Genomic DNA, 22,978 nt, shown 5'->3' with positions numbered 1-22,978 from the left:
CTGCTCACTGTGAGTTCTATCACCGTGCCCCTATTTCAGTCTACCATATACAGAACGCTTTTCGACGGTCCATCCAGGTTAGAACTAAGAATGGGCTAGAAAATTTTAGAAATACCATAACAGGAGAAAATACAGACAAATTCCTCGGATTTCTACGAGAAATCGATTTTCTCCATAGAATCTAGCCTATGGTAAGTTTAGCATTAGTGACCAAATAACCATTACCACTTCGGTATGGGTACTGATGTGTGCTGTCTGGATGGAACTCTACTTCTACTTCGTTATGGTTGTGTTTGTAGTCCTGTATTGGTATCTTTTTTTAAATTATATATATGCTTTTTATATTTTTAGCCCCCTTCTTTGGGTTATTAACTGTAAAATCGTACTAACGTACGTATCAAGTGTAACTTAAAAGTTACACAAAAATACAATCTGCATACTTCAACATAATTGAACTATCATAGGGAGTTTCAGAGCACAAAGTGACGAATAGATTTCCATTTCGAATATTATCCAAGAATGAGACAACATTCAACATGGACTAGTCAAACACTATTCCACAAAGAATTGTAGCTATTTTAAAAGCCAACATCTTAATATATAAATATTGTAGATGTCGTGTATTCATATTATTTTGTCTATCCCCTGTACGTGCGTTAATATTACAGGCCACATGTACGCCCCTCAAAATCATTTTTAAGCTTCCATCACCTTTTTTCTATTAATCTTTGTATAACGAATGATATAAAATATTTTACCGCAGATAAATTACCTACAAAATATTTCAATAAAATTTAAAGCCATTATTTTTTAAACTTAAAAAATCACACAAATCATTTGAGATTCATTCAGGACAAATTTTGGATATAAAGTTGAAAGTAACTTTTTCCTGTATTCACAATAAAATCGTACAAGCTGACTGAAATTGATTTTAAAAATAAATCCGCCGAACAACTAACTGACTGCGCCAGATGTCTTCGTTGTGGTTCTTTCAGCATTCATCTCTGCCCGTTTAAAATGCCAATCGCATCGCGCCAAGCCGAAAAACTCCTTCTCAACGAAAAATTGTTCGGAAAAGTAATTTGGCGTTCCTTAACCCTACCCAAATTCGTAACCGAAGCTGAAAACTACAATGAAGTTGATGATTTTTTGTCGGAAAACGTATTTTTGTTGTGGAGCCCATTGAAAACTTAATGATGTTTTTTTTATGTTTTAGCATTACATTGCAAATTTCTATTTTGATAGTCTATAGTAGTGAAGGCGAACGGATGGCAAGTGGTTGCTTTAATAGAAATTGAAAAAAAAAATCATGAAAAAAAACAAAGCAATTAAACAAAGAATAATTTTAATAAATTAAATTTTACATTAGATTCTTTTTTATTCCGACTGTTCGGTTGTACTTGCATCAATACACGAGTAAGCCGAATACAGGATAAATACATCAGTTTGTATTTCCCAGAGCAAAATAAAACTACTTAAGCTGAAGTTGTAAGCTGAAAAGTAACACTTGTACACTATACTGTATAACTTGTCGCTGTATTGGTTCCACGTTGCTATGATGTAACTTTATTTCATGTTTTAAGCCGAAATCTTATATAACTATATAGTATATCCAGGCGAAATCTTGGATCACTTCGTGTATCCATTTGATTTTGAGGTCATCGTGTAGTTCTTCGTTGGTTACTTAGCGATAAGCATTGTAATTAATCATAGAACCTTGTTTTGGCAGCGTTAGATGACTAGTTAGTTGAACGTTTTGGTGCAACTCCATATTATATTTGCACCCCATAGTTTCAAATTCATTTTATAATTGACTAGAAGAGTAAGTGTTTTTCGTAAAGTAAATCATTATTCAGTGAGATTTTTTGTGTTCAAGGAATTATAAGATTATCACTCATTATTAGATATCCAGATGCGATTTTGCCTGATAAATAGAACCTACCCAAATTTGACTGGTTATGTATTCTATCGAAAAATGTACAGAAACAAAGAATATATAAAATAGGCTAAATCTAATTGAGTATCAGCTTAACATAAGTTATTGACTATTTAGTAACTGGAATTAATTTACTTTATTTAAACAAACACAAAACTCTTAATGTTACTATTTGCAAAACTCATATTATATTTCCCCTATTAACCGTTAAATTGAAGTTGTTGACGTAATCTCTGGTATACAATTTGAATATATTTTAACTATCTATCAATTAATTAGCTCTATAGAGGTTACAATGTTTCTGCCTAAGGAGTTTGATAAAGAATAATGCCTAAGGAATTTTCCCTTATCAGATAATATGCTGAGATTAAACGTTGTTAAACTTTTCGAAGATGGTGTCTCTATAATATCAGTCAGCTTTACTGGAAGATAATTAAAAATTGTTTTGTATGAAGGTGTAATAATTAATGTTATTTACTGATGAATATTTGATTTCCCAGTATTTGCCTTAAAGAACGGTGTTGACTTATAGGAAAAACACATATTACCTCTGACCAAAGATTCACCATTTAAGAGATGATATAATTGCACTAAATAGAGTTTGAACAGCTTAGCCCATAATTAGCAATATCAATTACAAACAAGATCATTAACCCACTACAGCGTTAATCAAGGTAATCAAGTGTCACTTTCTAGAGATTTCAGTCCTTTCAGCTTTTTCTTTTTTTTTAGGTGTATTCTCATTTAAAATGACCGAATAGGTATCAAAAATATTTTGTAAATAATAATCCACAATAATTATTATTTGATGTTTTTGTATAATGTTTGTTTCATAATAATATTAATGTTCATTATTTTTCTTTTTGTTTTAATGGTAGTCAAATCGGATATCACTGGTCAAATTTCAAAGAATCTTTGTTTTGTAACTAACTTTTTGATCTTTTGATTTTGACTTCGTTACCCCTGGTTTTTCCCTTTTTGCTAGAATAACTAAAGTTTTACATGTTACTTTGCTTTGTGAGTTCGCCCTTGATGAACCCTACTGTATATTTATTTGAATTACTTTAAAATTGTTGATATTTACAATTTTCTATTTAAACAGGCTAGACGTTTTTAATGGTTCAGTGTTACCAGTTGCGTTTTCACTAATATGTAATGCAAATACATATATTGCTAAAAATATTTTTCAAGGATTTGTCGTTCCCAGAAATGAATAAGAAAAAGTTGAAATATAAACACCAATAAACATTTCTCGTAGAATGTTTTATACACTTTCGAAGAACTTGGCTATTTGATCACCTAAATAAATATGTGTGTAGATAACTTATGCTAACAAATTTCTAACCTAAGGTGTACTAAAATTACTTTTATTCACTTGCAAAAATATTTTCTAATCAGTATGGCTCAACGGCTTTAACGGATTTCATTTTAACCAAAAATCTGCTTATAATAGTTATTGTACATTACCTCAATAGTGCTTCGTATTAAATAAACGTACAAACATTTATATTAGTGCAAACAATAGTATCAATAAGCTCTTACCTATTTCATATTTTATTACGCCATATTTGAGTGATATTGCATAATTACAATAGTAACGTAAAATTTGGAACGTAATTTTGTTTTAATATTTAATGATTTTAATAACAATAATGAAGATCCTTAATAAATGCTATAAATAGATCCTTTTCTATAAAAAATTTAACAATAAATACAGGATGATCAAGGAATTCATTTTTGAAATTGTATTAATTTCGAATCACCATAAGGACGGCGGGGTGCTTTGCCGCGCAAAACATCACTGCTATGATAGTTTAGCTAAACATTAGTCATTTGGGACAGTCATACCATTGTGTTAGATGGTTGACACTGTAGACATCTCACTGAGCGGGAACTGCAGATTTTACATGAATATTTGGATATGAAAATGTCGGAGCGATTGCACATAAGAATTTTTACATTTCGAAATATTCGAACATTTTTCTTCATGTAAGTGTGCAGAGAATGCCAAATTGTATCTGTTGGTTAGTCACAGTTTCTCATATCATTATCTTAAAAAGAGTAAAGCGATCACCTGCAAATATTGAGACCTTTCAGGCAGGTTTTTCTTTTTTTCTCCATGTGAATATTCACCAAAGAAGGCCAAATTGTATCTGTTGGTCTGTCATTGTTTTTCAAAACGATCACCTGCGAATATTATTGAGACCTCTTGGGCATATCTTAAGAAGGGTAATCAAATATAAACAAACAAATTTGCTGCATAACGCATCATCATAAAGTTTTTAGCCATGAAGGCCTCAAGCCATCGGAAATTTTCACTCGTTTGAAGGAACAGTTTGGTGATGCTACACAGTGTCAGAATCGAGTGTATACGTGGGTCAGGGAATTCAGGGGATGGGCAAGAACGTGTCGAAAATTAAAATCATTATCGACGCCCACGAACAAGTCTCCCAAGTGACAACAACCGTGCTGTTCGTTCGAGAGCTCATTGAAGGTGATCGCGAGTTATTCTGAGTTACAGTCGACAAAAATCACGTATCGAAGCAAAGGACGGGGTATACCCATTCGAGAAGTTATCATCCTTCATTCACACCAGGCCACACATCACAGTGGAAAAAATGCGCTGGGACACCCTCCTTATAGCTCCGGCTTGTCACCTTGTGATTATTTTTTGTAAAGCCCTAACTTGGAGGCAAAATATTTGAAAGCATTGAAGAAGTAGAGTTATGTGTGCAATTGTCTGACAACATAACCTCAATTTTTTTATGAAGAAGGAATATTCAAGCTTCCAAATCGGTGGAAAAAGTGTTTAGAGCACGGAGATGACTACATTGAAACGTGTTAAATGTTTATCTTGTATGTGCCATTGATTACAACATTACCGTTTATATCCCCCTCGTAATATTGACTCGAAGCAAATACATACACATAAGTATTAAGGCGAAAAAAAGTGTTGTTTCATCAAAACAATGCGCGGGTGTAGTCACCATACCGAAAATCCATAAATTGGGCTTTTTAAACCTGAATAAGTGGTTGAGTGGTCAGAGATTTGGGTTGAATGAAGAATGTTGCATCTTTAAATATAAAATACTGTATTTTTGTAATAAATTAAATGCATATTCGTAATATTTCTGTATTATCTATCCTGTAAGCTGTCTCTGATGTCCTTGTCAAATTTTAGATTTAGGATTGCATATATATGTAATAAAAGTTTAGGCAAATTGCAATTAAGAAGCGTGTTATGAAAAGGAGGTGATGAACAGATAAAAAGTCGTCTAGCATAATATTTAATAATTAAAATTGGCAATTAAAGTTCATAAATAGTTAAGGGTATTAAAAGTCTGTTTTAAAAGCTCCATCAAAGAGTTGTTCATTGGAGCAAACACCTATTTTGAGGGCCTTGAAAAAACCTATTATTGGCGTAAACGAAAATTATATTGAGAAATAAAAAACCTTTTTGGCGAAAAAATAGCTTTCATCCAAACAGTCACTGACTATCAATCTGCCCTCGTATAATCATCGTTCAATTTGCTACTATACTTAGCAATATTTTGGTTTAGGTTGGAGTCATTAGAACAGGATATAATAATTATAATAATTATAATTAATGCTATAATAATTCCACAACGTTGAAGCAACAGACGGAATTCATTTCAAGACATATTTTTACGAAACTTTTTCATACTTTTCGTACTCTACTAGAACTAGACTTGGTCGTATCGTAAGAGTATCGTAACTACCACCTAATGCCATCTTGATTTAATTTCCAGCATATTATTGAAATATATTCAATTTTTTTCTTTTAATTTTCAACTATGATTTTTTTTCTGCGCCACCCTGTATAAAGTGTACTATTATACCATTATCACATTATTAGCGAGTTTTAAATAAATACTAAGCGTTTAGAAATTAACCCTGTGGTATCAATACTGCATTTTACCTCTTCTGTTTCACATGTAAATGGCAACAGCACCACAAAAAAAAAAGAAAACCAACTCATTCAGTGAAAAATTGATCAGAAAACCAATTTGGCGATTCGACCGTTCTAAATCCGAAGCCGACGCGAAAACTATAATGGATTTTTTTATTTGTACGGCCGTTATTACTTCCGTAATGGCCCCGAACTTATAGATATTATTTTCCTGGGGCAGTGTTCCTTTTTTTGTTTTTTTACACATCGACTATTTTATTAAGCTATCGCTCGAGAGACCCAAACAAGTCTATCGATCGTCGAATCAGTTAATGCGATAGAGTTGAGGCTGTTTTGTTCGGCATTTATTTGGATTTTCGCAGACATTTTTATACGCTTTTTTATTTTGTATTGATAGCACATGACGTAAATTGCAATATTATATATAGTATAATGAGCGATATATGTCAACTTGTTTACTCTGAAGATGAAAATATGGAGTTTATTAGTATTACTCAATGGTTAGACCTTATGACAAAATGTTTTTAAGGTATATATTTCAGGAACAAAGAATGTCGATAGTTATTTTTAACAGTATCGATATTTCTTCAGCTCAGTTCTACTTTTCCACGCACGAAAATTTACTTGATGGCCGTGGGGAGAATCTTCTCTTTCGAAAACCCTACATTTTGAACGTCGCAATTTTAATTTGCAACTAAAACTTCGATATTCTAGTTTGCAACTATCGATAAAATCAATGTTTTTTTTCGGAATTCCTAATTTTAATGTCAATACAAAACGTTCAAGTATTACAAAGAAAATAACTGTTGCTATTGATATGTTCATTGAGATTTGAAAATAAAATAAAGAGTGAAAGATAAGCTGAAACTGAGATTTGAAAAAATCTTATTTTTCGTAAATATGAAAAATATATTATATTACAACAAATTTTCTTTTGATTCGCTATGTTAACATTTTACTTTAGAAAGTGATATGATGTGTAAAATACCTTACTCTAAATCTCGTTCTAGATCTACTCAGATGACTGTTTTCTCATTTACATCACTCACAGTTAGATGATTGCAAGTATTTAACATTGACACCCTATTATACTGGTTATAGGTTGTAGAGGGATATCACACTATATCACTTCAGTGGAAACAGTACAGTCTATAGCGCGCAACACTTTCATTTAGAATCTTTGAATGATGGTTATATTCGATTTGCTGGATGTACCCCATAATTGCATTCCGTAGGTACAAATATATATATTGACTTGTACATTAATATGTTATCTAAGTATAACTTCAATTTGAGTGCGATACATTTCCAATCCAATACATTTATTTTAGTTTAATTCCAAATTGCTTTCGTTTAGCAAGCATGTGTTTCTTGTGTGTGTGGAAGTTTGTAGTTATTAATATTCATTGATGGGTACGTTCATCTATGCAAAGAAAATATTACATGAGTAGATTTATCTTAATATTTTTTTTAGAATTCTATGATAGCTTGCAACTACATTTTTATTTCGATTAAAACATATACGTATGTAATATTTTTATCGTAGATGGTTCTTTGACGGAATGTGACAAGTCATTTTTAACATAAGAAAAAACTTTAACTTTTTAAGTCTTAAACAGTTTTTTCAATATTGTTAAGTATTGAAACATTTTTAGTTGAACAGAATTTTAAAGAGATTTAATATACATAAAAAGTCGATAATGTAGTCTGATGCCAGAAAGTTCAATAATCTTTCTTGAACTTCCACAAGAATATATCAAAAGTTTCTCCAATATATAAAGGTAGTTTAATTCGATTTTGATTTTGAATTAATTTAATATGGAATTGGAAGCATTCTCAACTCTTATGTTTATAAATAATAATTTAAATTAAAGTAAATTAATTTTTGTATTTTATATATTAATCGACAGATTACTTATTGTTCTATTGGTATGGTTTTAGTATCCTATATACTCGATACCTAGTATTACAATTTGGCAGTATATATATCACAATATTACGATATATTTATTGATTATGACTATGTTACTACCAGCTCTATATGACTTACTAAGCACTAAATATTTTGCAACAGCAAGAATAGTTGTGGATCGCGTTGTGCATGCAAAAATAATTGTAATGTCCATTCTCTTGTGACTAGTATAACGGAGAACCTCTACTCAATGAATCGCCGTATCAGAATGATTTAGATAGCTATAGTATATCTGACCCCGAAATCATTGAAGATCTGAAGACAAATATGTCTAACGACGATGATGATACTGAAATACATATTTTTGATCGACCGGAAGATGATGAAGAAGATAAAGAAGATAATTAAGGTTCATGTTCTCATTATTAAAGTTTTTGTAAAACCTCCGTATATTTCAATTTTTACTAAAACAAACCTACAAAACAGTATTTCTAAATATTTTTTTATTTAGTTTTTTTCTACTTAATATATAGTTAGCATATATTACAACTAGAACACGATAACGAATAGCTGGCAACCAAGGGACGTTTATCTGGGATGTTATTGAAGGGTATTTCGATCATTCAGTATCTGACCACCGTTCAGTTTAGACGTGCCACCATCGACTGATACCAACACCACTTTCCACATTTTTATATTACTTCAATAAATAACGGTGACATAATACAAACACCACTGTTTCATTTCGTTTTACCTCCATTCACCGAGCCATATAACTTACCCCAAAGTAATAATTAGTTAAAAATAAAAATTTCCGGCCTCACTGGCGCAGCGATCAAGGCGACAGGACGGCCCTCGAATGGAACGGAGTTCGAATCTTGCTGGGGCATGGACGTACTTTGTGTTTGTGATTGTAATTGTAAAAGTAATTAAAAATAATTGTAATTGAAAATCTGACAAGGAATAACCATCCTAGTCACGCCAGTAATTAGGCTGGGTAAGACCGGATGTCTTCTGGAATGATCTCTAAGTTGGTCACTGCCAGTCGGTAGGCTTAATGCCAAGGACCATGGTTCGGAGACCACGTTTAACTCTAGGTCCAGTCCAGATAAACACTCGCTGGTAAAAAGGAGACTTTAAAATATCTAAAAAAGAATAAAATAAATAAAAATAAAAATTATTTATAATTATATATTTTTTATGAACTTCATAGAGGGTATTATTTATCAAGATTAATGTTTGATCTTGCATTATGCCATGTGTTCTCCGTCCTCTAACTCAAAAACTATTGAATATCTAATAAAATATTTGAAACAAAAACTGTAGAGAATTTGATTTCCTATAATATTGATAATGAATGCAAATATAATTAAACATATATGAAGCGAGATGGCAAGAAACAGATTTTTGTGAATTTTTAACTTTTTTAAGAAGTTTTTAAAGGATTATACGGACTTACAACTTATTATCTCTCATTCCAAGGTGATACCCTTTATATGACTAGACTATAAATACACTTTTTGTGACAATCAGTCGCACGCAATCTACTTCATCATCATTTTTCTTACTCCAAATGAATATATTTTATTAATTCACCGAGATCACCTTAGATTATTTGGATGGGGGCTTTCCGACGACTATATAACAGCTTTCATAAAGCACGCGAATACTCAAGAGTCCGAATTCTATTCCAGCTTCAACGATAAACGTAAATGAGACCGGAACGAGAGAAAAACCTCACCAGCTGCACGGTTACGATTCCAAAGTTCGTCGCTGGTCGCCAGTTAAAAATGCCAATGACGGTTACCCCCGATGAAAAACTCCTCTCGTCGGAAAATTGTTCGGAAAAGTAATTTGGCGATTCGGCCGTCCTAAATCCGAGACCGGTGCAGAAAACTATAATGGAAAACTTTTATTTGTGCGGCCGTTATATTACTTCCGAAACGGTCTCTCGAACTTATAGATATTATTTCCCCGTGGCCTATTCTTGTTTGTTTTTTTTTTATATCGGCAACGTTTTTATTAAGCAATCGCACACGGCCCAACTCTAAACAAGTGTACCGAACGATGAAAAATAAAACCGGTGTCGCGAAATGTCGTTCCCGATATTTTTTCTCTTTCGCGCGAGGACGGAACGCTTTCCTTTTTCGAAGGGAATATCATATTTCTTTCGGGAATTGGGTTTGTTTCGGGTTTTATCTGGATTTTCTCTTATTCTTTTTCTCTTGGCGGACCTAATATTGAGATAAACGATTATGTTTCGGGTAACTTTATGTGTTTTTAACAATCAGGGTAAAAAAGGCCGGGCAACAGAACCTCAATAAATATTTGTAACGTTTATATTGTTATCGGTAAATAGTACATTGTGCTAAACGATATAAAATGAACGAGTCGGGTTAGTCAATTTCATGCTTAATACCATGTAATATTTTATGATTCTTAACTTTATTGTATATATATTATAACATGTGGTATAAAATTAACATAAGTATGTTTAGTGACTTTACTGATACTATAAAATAACACTTGGGCTGAAAAGTTCCGGGCGTAATAAAGAAAACGCGTATTTTTTTTGTTCGAAATTGTCTTTATTCAACGTAATCTCCATCAAGAGCCACACAATCATTTCATCGCCGCTCTAAAAATCTTTTGCCTCAAAAATAGGCCTCAGTTTCAGCAATAACCTTCATTCGAGTGAAATTTCTTACCGGTGAGTATTTTTTTTGAGGTCTGCGAACAGCCAGTAGTCGCTGGAAGTCTGGCGAATACGGTGGATGTAGTAGCGATTTGAGTTGTCTTGATGAAACAAAAAATTTTTCTTTACCATATGCGGTCGTTTCTTTGTAATTTCGGCCTTCAAACGCCTTAATAACACTATATAACATTCCCTGTTGTTGGTATTTCATTTCTCAAGATAGTCGATGAATATTACAGCACGCATATTCCAAAATACCAGGGTCATAAACTTTTCAGCCGATTGTTGCGCTTTCGGGTGGTTTGGACGAAGTTCACAAGTTGCTCTCCATTGACATGACGATCGTTTTGATTTCGGATTGAAGTGATGGATCCATGTTTCATCCATAGTCTCATATCGCTGCAAGAATTCCGGTTTGTTACATTTAAACATGGCCAAACACTGATCAGAATTGTCAATACGATTTTTTTTTGGTCATCAGGGAGCAAACGCGACACCCACCGTGAACAGAGCTTTCTTATAGTCAAATGCGCCTGTAACATAAAGCCAACACATTCCTTTGATGTCTTTACGATGTTAGCTAACTTACGCAACTTCACTTTTTGACACTCAAAACAAGTTTGTGTATTTTTTTGATGTTTTCTGATGTTACCGCTTCATTTGGACATCCACTGCATTCTGTACCATCATTGTCTCTACGACCACGTTTGAAGTCAGTAAACCAATGTTCTATTGTTTCCAATGGAGAGGAGTCCTTATAATATTTTCAAGCCTTTGGTTCTCTTGAACGGTAAAATAAAAACACGAAGGAACTGCCGTAGTAGATCCACTTTTCACCTTCAGTCACATGACGCTACAGAAAAACTTGGAACAGCGATGTTGAAATGATTCCTAATGTTATTCTCAGTCAATTCACGTGATGGACAACATATCTCCTTTTGGATTATCTCGTTACCTTATAATTGTGGAAATAGTTGATTTTTTCAGCTGCTAAGCTTCTACCTGAAATATATTTTGGGAGTTTCAGCTGGGTTTTCATCCAATCGTTGCCTTCAAATGTTTGTTGTAGGTAAAGTAATTCCTCCAAGTAATTTTTAATTATTAACATAAAGAATAGGACTTTGAATTTGTTGGAACCCGAATAGATCATTAGAAATGCACCATCTCTTTTGTATAACAATAAAACATTATTACGTACCCAACCAACAAACGTAGTTGTACAATTATTTTATATGAAAGTAGCCCAGATCATTCAAATTAGATTACCTTGGAATTAGTTGAATTATATGAATTATATTGTAATAAATTATGGAGGAGGGAGTTTTAATTATTGATGAATTTATAAGCATAATAATTAAAATATAGTTAAAGTTTAAATTAATATCGTTTATTACTTTATTACTATGTATGAATGGTACATAAATGAATTTTAACCTAATGAGTTGTGAATTAAATTATGCCCGTTAATAGCTTAATTATGTTATATAAAAAAATAATACATCAAATATCAGAAAATTGTCTAAGAAGGTTTTCTGATGCGAAACATTTAGGTATTTCGAAACGTTCAAAACTAAGATATAATTTGAGATCAAATCATATTAATTAAAGACTGTGCAGTAATGAAAGTCGAAGTCAAGGTTGTTTGTAATTGCAAGTATCCATAGAGCAGTAGGTTCAATTACTAAAAATTGAGAAGGTAGATGAGACTAAAATCTATATACATGCATACATCGAAGAGTTTGAAAAAAGATCTTATAGTTATTAAAATTATTAAAATTTAATCAAAGCTAATATTAATACTAAAAACGGATTTATAGCGTGACATAAAAAATGAAAAACTTCAAATATGGATCAATAAAAAAAAATAGATCTATATAGATCAATAATATACCACATAATTTTTATAAATGTAGAATTGCCTTTTGATCTCTATATAATTTTTTAAATATTCACTGAACATCCATATATGTGTACTATTGGAGTAATATGAAACTTGATATATGACGAGTGACACTAAGGGAATCATATTTCTTTCTGAAATTGGGTTTGTTTTAGGTTTTATGTGGTTTTTCTCTTCTTCCTGTTTTCCTAGCAAATCTAATATTGAGATAAACGATTATGTTTTGGCCAACTTTATGTGTTTTTAACGATCAGCGAAAATAGACCGAAAAAGATGGCAATAAATATTAGGGTGACTTTGGACTGTAAGCCATAAAATATTATTTTGTATAATTGTAAATATGAATTGTTGCGTTAATACAGTATATTTAATTACATAAATTTTGATTCATGGTTAAACTACATTTAGCATTATGATAATCAACTAAATTTGATAATAACAATATATTATAATTATAATAAATAAACTTGAAATATGAAACAAATTATATTTAAATTTTATTTAGAATTATATTTATGTATTATACTTATATATTGCAATGTAATTATGTCTTACAGTCAGAAATGTGGTAAAGGTAATGATTTGTATAATAGTTGCCTATTATTCACTACAGTTGGCAAAAAATTACTCTAATATGACGGTTAAACAAGATTTTTTCGTATCGGCCTATAAATTTGTTTTAAAAGATTTACAACAGATGGTATTACTGCGTATTAATCGCATCGGGTATCTTTGTAACCAACTTCATGTTGAAGTCTCTTTGACTTTCATCACAGTGATTCAACGTTCTCCATCAATTTCAACGTGTGAATAATGGTTTCGACGTTATAAAAACTCGTGATTTTAACACCAAAAAGTGCAAAGAAGCAAAGAGCGTTCTAGACAGTCAAAAAAATTAATAACGAGGCTTTGAGGGTGAAAACCACAGGAATGTGTGCAAAGACACAACAGTGTAATTCTTCAGCATGACAATGCTAGACCACCTGTTATCAGTGAAAGAAAATTGGAAACAGTAAAATGGAAATTTCTATTTCACCTACCATATTCTCCAGGTCTTACTCTTTCTGACTACTACCTGTTCCGACATATGAATTATGACTTGTTTGAGCAGCACTTCAGTTTTTATGAAGATACCAAAAAAAAATAGGTAGATTCGTGGATAGTCTCAAAGGATACATTGAAAGAATGATATAATTGCCCGAAAATTGCCTGAAAGATGAGAAAGAGTAACAATCTTCGATGGAAAATACTTTCAATAAAATACATTGTACAGTTACAATTACAATATAATTATATGCATAACACTATTCTTCTTTTCATGTGTTAGAATTTACTATTTTTAGATTTCCAGATCTTTCAGCAATTGTTTGTTATTTGCAAAAATATATTTTATATATAAAGCAATATCATGTTAGACACAAAAAAAACACATTAGAACCAAAATAAAATAACTATACTGGTTAGTCGGAAGATACTCTAAACGTGATCTAAAGTCTAATAAGTTGATTTATCAATCAGACAATCATAAAGCCAATTTAGACCTATAGTGTGCAAATATGGGGCTACACTAAAAATTCATCATCCAACGCTGTCACAACAAAATTTTTCGAATTTTTTAATTAGTTTAATATTGTAGTTGACTGTAGCCCTTAATAACCATTATTAGCATCAGAACATATTGCAATATCTACAATTTTCTAATTCAGGTTCACGTATTTTATAATAGATATCTGGTTCATAGAAGATCTGGTTCGCCTGGATCTGGATGCCTAATGCGGACGAACTAGAATAAAGACTTAACCAAAATTGTTATATAATAAAACTGAAGTCTAGTTGACTAACTTTAATATATATGGTGATTGGCTTGTTGCAGGCATTTTCAAATTAAGAATCTGTTGTGGATAACATTTCAATATTTGCATAAAAATACTCGTATTCAGAATTTAGCTATATTTTTTGAATCTTTAATATCAAAGATATATTATAGAATAAAATTAATTATGACCCTGTATATTAATAATACCTTTAACAATCATTGCCAAAATGATAATAATCAGAAATGAGAAACTCTACGGTATCTTCACCGGGATACTTCGCATATTTCTCTGTCGTTTTGGCAAGTTTTCAAATCATCCTTGTAATGTAGGCGCATACCGTTCTATCTTAATAATATGAGTTTGAGGAATTCGAAACTTAATTTTGTCGTGATATTGACGCCATAAACTTGGCTGAAAGCGCCATAGTTGAGACAAACTGTGTTTTAGTAAGTGCCCTTGCGAACAACCAATAACTTTTGTAATGACTAAACCCTATAAGTTGTTTTCCATTACACGCGATAATATAGATTTATGTCGGAAACTGTGATTTTAGCTATATAGGTAATAAGATTCATCGAGATGTATCAGTAATTAATTTTTCTTTCCTTTTTAGTGGCCTAGTCAGTCGTGAAGTTTCCTGCTACTTTTTGACAGAAGGTATGTTATTACTTATTTAATATAAGGGGTTTTAGATCTGTTGTTGTTTACAATATTTTGACCCTTTTTTGACAGCTCATATTTTAGGATTATGGTTATTATATTAAAATTTAAAAAGGTAATTGGTAATGATTTTGAATTGTTTTCCGTCTTTTTGCATTTTTGATCAACATTTTAGATCTTGTTCATCGCATGTGAATGCGCGGAAACGGTTTTTTGGCAGTTTGAACTGTGTTTTCGTCCAATAAATTTTAGAACATTATTGGTCTTCAAGGTCGTTCCTTGACATTAAAATAATAACCTTTAAATCGTCGATACTAAAGCCGACAATTGGAATATGACGTCACCGTAAGTTTCTAAAGTGTTAAATAAAAATAGGGAATGTCGAAAAGACAATTTTAAGAGATCCATAATAAACATCTCACTGAATTCTCAATAATAATCATTTCCATTGAGTAACTCATTAATTCTAAATTATAAATTGTTGTTTTATTTTTAATATTTTAGACATATCAAAAATATCCAATTTTATAGTTCAGTTAGGATGTTTAACAATCGTTTACATTGATACTTCGCATTTTTACAAATACATTGGTCTGCTGATGCTAAAATAATGTCCGTAATTTTGTAGTTGTTGGTCTGAAGAAGATATATTTGCTGATGACACATATAGTTTACCCCATATTCGCGAATAATTCAGCAATATTTGACTTCCTGGCTTCATTGTTGAACAACTGGTATACAATAAATATTTCGATTGAATTAATGTAATATTAATTTGTTAGGATATAACTGTTATATAACTTCAATGTAATAAAATTCATTATAGCGTTTGTTTTTAGCTTTATTTAAAGTACGTGATTAAAAGTTTTGTTATTACGAGCCAGACACACTACTGTATTTTTTTTCTGGCTGGTTTAAACTAGGCGTATTCAAAGTCAGTAACTTATTAACTTATCTTATATACCAGGACTACACATTATATCTACTTTTATTGGTTGTGGCCAGATTCATTTAAATTTCCGATAATTCTATATCATTTTGAGATTCATTTGTTTTTCATAAATTAAAATGAACTAAATCAAGTAGAACATCAATAAATTGCAACACATTTTGGTCACACAAATTTTGCAACCAGAGAGTACCGTCCGCATGAAAGAAATAAATACCGTTCCTATATTAGAAATTGAGATAATAAGCATTGCAAGAACTATTGAGGCATAAGATTCCTATGAATGGTTGGAAAAATGTTTATAAAAATCACACAAATGAGTGACTTTAAATTGTGACTTTAAAATATTTTTAATAAAATCCCACCCCGACATTTTAATGTACTTTTGCTCTGTTTTTGACTTTGTATGCTATCCTTTACTTTGGGCAACTTTCGAAGGTGAATATGTTACCTTCAAAACTATTTCTTCAGGCATCTTACAATTTCAAATTAACTGTGTACGAGTGCGAAATGATCTATCAAATTCATTTCAGATCCGAGCTAAGCTCTTCTCCAATGGAATGTCGTCGTCTCTTCACAACTTTTCAACAAATAAGCTTTGACTAAGCCGCTGAAGGATTGTAACTTTATTCTCGTCTATAATAGTTTGAAATAAAAATGTAGACATTTCGTATATATTACAATTATCTTTTTGTTATAGTTATGTCCTTCCGGCTAAGTATTAAATTATTTTAACTTGTAAAACCTGATATTATTCTCACTTCTCGTAGTGAGGTTTCGTTATAGCTGGCATGTGATTTTCAGCGCACCTTTCCTCTGAAGTATTCTATTGTCCGAGTTGGCGGAAAATATGTTATTATTTTCGGGATCCTAATTACAGGGAACTGTGCGTGGTGTGGCTCTGTTTGTCGTTGCTCAAATATTAGCAATTTTCACAGTTATTGTTGTCAACACCGGTGTATTTATTATTTTTACACGGATATATTTTCCAAATCAATTTTAAAGATATTTATTAGTTAAGGGTGTTTTCGTTTTGTGAAAGACCTTTAATAAGTTCGTTGAACGAAAATGATAAATCCAAAGGAAACGAATGGAAATCATATGTATAGTTATAAAAATATCTTTTTCTTCACACATTTCCTTGTACTGTAATACAATTGTCTAAACTACTTAGTTAATTTTAAAACTATGTTACCGAATGCATGATATTGATGTCAATATTTCTGTTGTGAACTGAATCTTTTTCACGAATTTTTGCAAAAAAATAATTCCAACATATTGCAATAATAATCTAAGTTTATCTACTCTAAAATTCTCTTTGCAATATCTTATTACATAAAGGATAGCTTTCCAGATTGGAACCACTTTTATAAACTAAGATTGGTCAACGTTCACAGTTATTACAGATTGCGTCTTCAGGAAGAATTATTACCACAATTTCTAATATTTTGTTATTATTTTTGACGTGCCTTGAAGAGAAAAGGCACTGCAACATACTGAGGTGAGTTTATACTCACGAAATTTTATTTTGTGTTTTTTCTTCCTAACACACCCCTAAAGCAGAAATCTGGTTATCAAATGTTCTGTTGATTTTTTTTCATGAGATGACGAAACTCAAGATATATCGAAAAGAGCGTCATTAATTTTATTTTAATGTTATCAATAATTTCAAGCAAGCGATTTTATAAATTGAAGCATCTTTCGGCACTTTATTATAGTTTCATTCAGTTTAGACTTATATTGATAGTCCACGAAATATCCCCGAATTTTTTAAAGTATCGCCCATATCATATTTTTCTAATAAGCGGAATCTATTTGAACTATAAATTTTGCTGGCTCTAGTAACGCAAATTCGGAACAATAATAAAAATGTCTTTTAGATTTCGTGTCTTTGCATCTTCAAACTCAAATGATCTGGTTTGCATTACTGCAGCGCTTATTATTTAAAGGCTGCCTAGAACAGTGATTTTTTTAAATAAAATTCCTCAATTTGTTAATATTATTATGTGTAATAATATTTTATCATAATTTGTTCCATTAATAATAAAAAAATACCAAATAAAAAGAACTTCCACTATATGTCAAATCATATCTGTTTATTATTTAAAAAATTTAAAAGGTATTCAATCAACAATATGCACTGATATTAATACCTTCTTCTAATATTAGTACGATTTTTGGATTTATATTATACAACATCACCAAGTAAATATACGGTGTATTTCTTTAACTATATCATACATGTATAAATCAGACTAAACTAAAGTGTTGATAAGCTGACGTGTTAGCGTATTGCACATTTTTTGCGATCAGTTTATTTTGGATTGGTTTATTCAGTATTAATTGAAATTAGTTGTATTAAATTAATATTTCAAAATGTTGTAGTCAGAATTCCGCTAAAAGTAAACTTCAAGATTTTTTATGTTTGTTTCACATCAAATGTATCACTTTATTTATTACCAAAAACATTAAAAAGATTATGTCCGAGAAGATTTATTTTTTGCAAAAAAACTATTATTGTCTGAATATACATGTAATAAAGTTTTATGTTTTTAAAGAGAAGTAAACATTTTGCAAGAAATAGAAAGGGGTCTTTGTGCCATAATAATAGCCGACCGACTGGATCTCATTTTGTAAAGCGCTTTGGAGTCCTTTATTATATTATTTGGTGTGTGAGTATTTGCGATTTTTGTTGATGATTTTTATCAAGTTGTTGATTGTTATGCCCGTATATTTATGCGCGTTCTATAATACGTTTGAGTTCTTTTGTAGTTAGCTATTGTTGGTCTTTAGATATTTACATACATTGGTTTCATTCATTTTGCTTTTATGGATTTTTTTTTAATTATAGAGGTATAGAGTACAGTTGGTGCTGCAATTATTGTTCTATATAAATGTATTTTTATTATTAATAGTTTAGTTTCATAAAAATTATATTTGCTGCTGATTTGCTTTATTAATATTTCTTTAAACTGAAATATTGAAATTTTATTCTTTATACTACTATTATTCGGCAAATTGGTTCATTGCCAAGAACTTGCTTCGCTGCCAAGAACGTTGAGGGTCTGATTCCTACTCTAGGTATGAATGTTTATAGGCAACTTACGCAAATATCCAGACTAGGTAAAGCGGGGGATGCCTTGATATAATCCTATATTGGTTACTCGCCAAGAAGGTAGGCTTCCCGAATGGGCCAATATTAATACATCGCAGGGTGTTAATGGTTGACATAACTAAAATGTATGTGCTGGTACTCGTTTCATAATATTATTGCTGTCATACTGCTGCAAATAACCACAAACAAATTGAAAACATGTTATGGTGTGAGCGAAAATTGAAGTAGCGAGAGTAATAAGTAAAAGTCGAGTCATATAATTTTTAATATTTCATAGCTGGAAACAAACTTCTTACTTTGACATACAAAGGTTTTATATTTACAAATAACAGACTATTTGTTAAGAAATAATTATCTAGATTAATTATTTTAAAATCATCTCTTTAGAAAGCAATTCATCGACAATATAATACCTCCACACAAGAGAGGATGATGGAATAGTTTATGGGTTCTAGATATTTTTTATTTAATAGAAAACTCCTTTTTTTCTGTGAGATTAGTTTTTTTTGCAAAGTTATAGGCAGTGATCCTATAGATTACGACCTTAGTAATGCCAGTGTAGATTGAAAAGCTCAGATAATTTATTTAATGTTTCAATAATGCTAATTTTTGGTTCAGCAAATATCCATCTTGCAATCGAAAATGTTCGGCGGTTTTAATGTTCTGTTTTACTGTATTTATTGAATTTTAAACATTTCTTCATTTCAGTTAATTTTTATTACATATCAGTACACTAGGAATGTCTCGTAGGTCTTCATTTCTCTTCATTATTCATCCAATAAAAGTGGGTTAAATGATATATGGGGCTGATATGTACTTCACCAATTAAAACGAACGAATTCATAGAAATATTCACGTTATTTTCTATATTTAACTCCTTTTCACTAGCTGTTCTCAAGTATCAGGAATTTTTTAAATTAATTTCATCGTACATTAGATATCTTAGTACAATCTTTATTTACAAATTAATTTTTTACAGCTATTCTAGTGAGTACGCGATAAATGCATCAGTATGGAACTCCGAAATTAAAATAAGAGCTCTGAAGTTCGCTATTAAGTCTTTAACTACATAAGTTCTTGTGATTTAGGAACCTTATTTCATGGTTCTTCAAATCTTGGATAACTTCATAAATCCATTTGATTTCGAGATCATCGTGCATGTTTTATTTGGTTACGTGGCGATATCCATGAATAGTAGAACTTTGTTCAATTTTGGACCTTGGAGTACAGTTGCTTGATTTTGAGTATGTCCTGTTCTTCTATTTGTTTAACAGAATATTTCCAATTTAACCTACCGAGACTGATTCCGAGGTGTTTAGCTTATTCTGCTTGAGGAATCGGGCATCCAGCAACTGATATAATTATGTTTTTGTCATTTCTCCGCAACGCAAAATTAACATGGACTAATTTGGAGCTGTAAAGCTGTATTTTCCAGTCCCTACTCTATTAGAAGATCTTGTTGATTGTCACTTGTACCTTTCTACAGACTTATACAGAGAGATATTTTTTGCCATAATAACTGTGTCGTCGGGAAATGTTACAAGACTGTTCCAGAAATGTAGAGTAGATGCAGGAGTGGTCCCAATACACTACCCTGGAGAAATTATCAGGAATTATACGCACAGAAAATAATTGCCATCAAAAGAAAACGAAAAATCAAATATATCTATAATCTAACTGATATTATTGTACAAACGATAAAACTTTTTGAATAAATAGTAATAATCTAATAGTATTTTATGTACAAAATACACTATACTATGTTTCTCTTTTCTGCCTGGAAACTAGATAACATATTTTTCTGTTTAAAAGTTTTAATGCAATTTTGGATGAAAACTGTGAGAAATAATAATTTTAAAACATGGCATAGGAAACAGATCGACATCAATTTAAAAAAGCAATTTTCCCAATCCCCCGACGCCCGGCATTCGAATTAAACAAAAAAAGAAAACGAGAAAATAAAAAATAACAAGGCAATAAACATAATTTCGAAATTGAGTTCGAGATTAATCAAATGTACGTTTAAATCGAGAAATTGATGGAAAAGGAAAAGGTTGGTCTGTCGTTGGAAACAGAAAAACCCAATAACAATTAACGAGAGTTTTATCTGCTGGCCTTAGTCGAGATAAAAATTAATTGACCAGAGATTATTCGATGATTTAATGGGCAATAAAGACGTTTCTTACCGAAATATTAAATGCGACAAAACCGATAGTTTCGTCGTTTTCCATCTGACTTATGGGACGGTTTGAAATTTATACGGTCATCCTCGACGAATAGCCGACGAATTAGATAGAGAGGAGCGCTCAAGACGGTCATTGGAGATAACGAATTAAGTGATTGATCATTTCTTTCGAAAATTCTTTGTATCAAACGGTTCTTTTCGATTTAATGTACTGTTTGTTTATATTTTAAAGCCTTATCAGTATGTAAGTAACACGCAATGTAATAGTTTCATATGCCATAACTACATAGTACATACCAATAAATCAACGCGTTAATAAATACTAGGCGTAAAAGCTGTAATTACGAGATATAAATTATCAAAACTAAATTGTTTATTCATCATTTTAACACGCATTACTAAATATTTCAATAAACCATACAAATAAAAATTTAATTACATAGTTAACAATATTTTTGTTTTTAATTTTAAATCATAGGAATTAAGCTTTTTTCTTTGTTTTTGAATTATTAGTGAGTTTGCAATATCTTACAAAAGATAGTGTAGACAATCTAAATGTCCGTAAAGCGATAATACCTACTGGTAAGTGATCATTTTAGAATTATTCTTGAATTTTGTGCCAAATAGCTATACCTGGAAAAATGTATCGAAATTGAATTTTGATTTGAAAGACAAGGAACAACTTGGACAACCGACAATAAAGCTGAATGATATGTTGGAAGAACGTAGAACGTAGAAATGAAAAAATTAAAAAATTAGGAATGAAATTGACTCCTTTAAAATTTTAACTCATGGACACCAGCATATGTCTTACAATTTGTGATCTGTTGCTTCAACGACAACAAAAATAGAAACAATTTTTTCAAGCTAGAACGATCGTCACTAGGGCCAAACAGGTCAATTGAAAAATCCCCGGCCTACCATAGTAAAACAAATTTTTTTGGCAAAATTGTTTTTTTTTTATTCAACATAATTCCCTTCAAGGGAGATATATTGATTATAGCGACCATCCAACATTTCGGCACATTTTTGTACTACGATTTGTCTTTTGTTTCAAAATAGGCTTCAGTTCCGGCGATCATCTCTTCATTCGACGAAAATTTCTTCCCAGCGAGTATTCTTTTGAAATCTGGAAAGTACGGTGGATGATTCATTTCATTGACATATGACACGGTGCATTGTTTTGGTGAATCAGCACTTTTTCTTAAAATGCGGCCGTTTTTCGGCGATTTCTTCCTTCAAACGGTCCAATAACGCTATGTAATAGTCGCTGTTTTCCCCAAACAGGCTGTACTTTTGCTTGGGCTATCCATTGTAATATGTAATAAAATAACTTCGCAAATTATTGAGTAAATATATAACACTAAAAAAATAAAAATAAAATGTTTTTACAAAAAAAAATTACAACTAAATGATTTATCATTAATTACAATGTATGTTCATTGTAACCAAGTCAAAATCTCTTGGAGGAAGGGGGAAAATTCAGGGAAACGCTTAAATTTGAAAGGCACGTACAAAATTTTCACATATTTTTTATCTAAAATAATCAGACATTTGTGTATAATGTGATTGCTGAGCTGATGTGACGGAAAATCGGAAGTTGTTCAGTGCAAAAACCATTCAGTTTGCTTTTTTAGTACTAACTATAGTTTAAGACCTCGTAGAAATACTGTAGACAACTGCTTCTATAGTGTAATGGTTAAAGCTTTTAGCTCCCAAACGGAGTCCGCGGATTCGATTCCCGAAGGGGACTATAACTTTTTGTTGTTCTAGTTTAGTTATAACATTTGTCAAATCACCTGGACTAGGTAGCGGACTTATATAGGTATTTTTAATCATTTTTTCTTTATTCCTAATTTCCTCATATGGGCCGCATCT

The 22,978-nt window shown here is 31.3% G+C and overlaps 1 protein-coding gene across 2 annotated transcripts in view; it reads left to right on the top strand.

Annotated features, from left to right (window-relative positions):
- LOC143192844 (uncharacterized) overlaps window positions 1-22,978 on the top strand; it is a 408,130-nt gene that overhangs the window by 81,024 nt on the left and 304,128 nt on the right. For both annotated transcript variants that reach the window (XM_076398576.1, XM_076398575.1), the window contains exon 2: window positions 14,805-14,848. The gene's annotated coding sequence lies outside the window, so the exon portion shown is untranslated. The remainder of the gene's footprint in view (window positions 1-14,804; window positions 14,849-22,978) is intronic.

Source organism: Rhynchophorus ferrugineus, unplaced genomic scaffold, assembly GCF_030347505.1.
Source record: "Rhynchophorus ferrugineus isolate W39M unplaced genomic scaffold, kcgeb_rfMv2 rfM3, whole genome shotgun sequence".
Taxonomy (NCBI): domain Eukaryota; kingdom Metazoa; phylum Arthropoda; class Insecta; order Coleoptera; family Curculionidae; genus Rhynchophorus; species Rhynchophorus ferrugineus.
This window is presented reverse-complemented; position numbering and strand designations above follow the sequence as displayed.